Here is a 2,366-nt window from a genome sequence, read left to right as displayed (position 1 = left end):
ATAGTCTGCAATCTCTTTCCGCATACCACTCTACCAGAAACGTCTCTTCAGGTCTTTGTACATCTTGGTAGTCCCTGGATGTACTGTGTACCGAGTACGGTGCGCTTCATTTAGCAACTCCTTCTTAAGCTCTGCACTGGTTGGCATAATCAGTCTATCCTTCATCCGTAAGCCCCAAATAAAATGTAGTGTTGAAATATAGAACCGCAGTATGCATCCCTATGCCACTGACGGATCTTCAGGCAATGCGTTTCATAAATCCCCAATAAGCCCCGATATTGGCCGTTAACCTTATTGTTTCTGCTGAGCCCTTTAGAGAAATTTTTTCCCTGCAAATTTTTTTCGAATTTGTAAGTTCAATAAGACATATGAAACAATATTAGACCTAGCACTAACGGGAACAAAATAGAACTAACAATATTAGACCTAGCACTAACGGGAACAAAATAGAACTAACAATATTAGACCTAGCACTAACGGGAACAAAATAGAGCTAACACGTAATATTATAGAACTAACATTGGACTCATATTAGAACTAACATTGGACTTAAACTAGATCTAACGTTGGTATAAATTTAGAACTAACATTGGACAAAGCCTAGAACTAACAATATTGGGTTAATCTGCATTGTCTGTTCGCAGTATAACATAACACTTACTGTTTTTTTGAGGGGGGTTCGTTGGTACGCCCAGCCATTGTCGTCCTCCTTTTCTGGTCTCGCCATTGTAATGCCTCCTTTTGCATTTCGATTAGGGTTTTCGTAGCTTCCGTAGCTTCCTCCGCGCTGCCATCCGCTGATGAAGCGCCTTTTCCTTCCAACTCGGCTCGGTGCCCGACCTCGTAGTCGTTACTGGATTCTTCCGTAGACGACGATATTTTTCCGGCGAAAACCCTAGAAACGTTGAAATTCGTACAGAAATTAGGAAGATGAAGAGTTCTTGATGACGGTGCTAGGTGGAAGAGAGAGAAAGAGAGGGAGAGTACTGTAAAGGTGAGGGGCACATTAACCCAGCTCAGTCCCATCAGAGGGCAAGATAGTAACTTCCGCTGGGCTTTTTCTGAAAAGAGTCAATTCGGGGCCTCGTCGCAAATACTATGCGTATTTGGGGCTATTCCACATGGGGCAAAATTAAGCCTCCTAAGCCTGCCAACGATGCATCTGAATACATGACGGATGTCCTGTCGCTGCTCGGAATAGTCAAAACTGGCAATGTAGTCAACTTAGCCTTCAAAATATCAAAGGCCTTCTGACACTCCATGCTCCATATGAACTGTACACCCTTCCTCTTAAGGTGTACAATCGGCGCCGAAATCTTCGAGAAGTCCTGAATGAACTTTCTGTAATATCCAGCTAAACCCAAAAAGCTGCGAATCTCTGTCACCGTCTTCGGTGACTCCCAATCAAGAACTGCCGTAACCTTTGCCGGGTCCACTGCTATGCCCTCTCTACTGGTGACACATGGGGCAAAATACAGGGGGGCTAGTCACACGAAGTTCCCACTTTTGGGGCCTGGACACATTTTTCCTTATTTGTTTCACATATTTTTTAAAATAATAAATATCGTACTTTTTATTTGTCATTTACCTTTTTGGATTAGGTAGCAATGCAATATAATTAGAAAGTAACTAATAAATAATTTTTTATTAAAAAATATTTTTTTTCCCGAAATTCATGTGCATTTCACCTGCTACTTAGCTACTTTTTGAGCTTTGAGGGTGAATTTTTTTTAAGGAAAATAACACAATATTAGCACCGCTCTAGCGTTTAAGAAACAAATGTCTTAAACAAATGACTGTAGCTTCTCAGAAAAACTAACATGTTTTTTTTTCTCAGAAGTAGAGGAAAGAAACAGATACTTTAACTTCAAAGACATCGTAATTACTTCTACACAAACAAACATACTCAATTACTTCTACACAAACAAACATACTCCCAGTGATATTTGATTAAACAATTATCAAATATTTCGATTGTTGTTCAAAGAATTGGAAAATGATTTTAGAGAAATCAAACAACTTTTCCGGCGGCATACTAAACAAATCAATTATGACAGTTTGGATATTCGATTATCTAATATTTTCTTAAAATTTTAATATTTTAAAACTTGTGTTATTTCACACATAATGTTATGTTTTGAATCTTTTCACCCCGCACTTCAAATTCTACATTAATAAAAAGCAAAGAGGGCGTAGGCTCCCATCCACCAGTATTTACTGCAACAATACGAACATCAACGCAACAGCTTGCTTGAATACCTATTTCTTTCATTTGTAGTAAGAATTTTTTTTAACGCAATCTAATCCATGAGACACACAAAGCTTTGTAGTTTACATCCAATACAAAAGAAGTTGAGTTGATTTAC

Source organism: Asparagus officinalis, chromosome 7, assembly GCF_001876935.1.
Source record: "Asparagus officinalis chromosome 7, Aspof.V1, whole genome shotgun sequence".
Taxonomy (NCBI): domain Eukaryota; kingdom Viridiplantae; phylum Streptophyta; class Magnoliopsida; order Asparagales; family Asparagaceae; genus Asparagus; species Asparagus officinalis.
The sequence above is the reverse complement of the archived record's forward strand: the minus strand, read 5'-3'. Positions refer to the sequence as shown.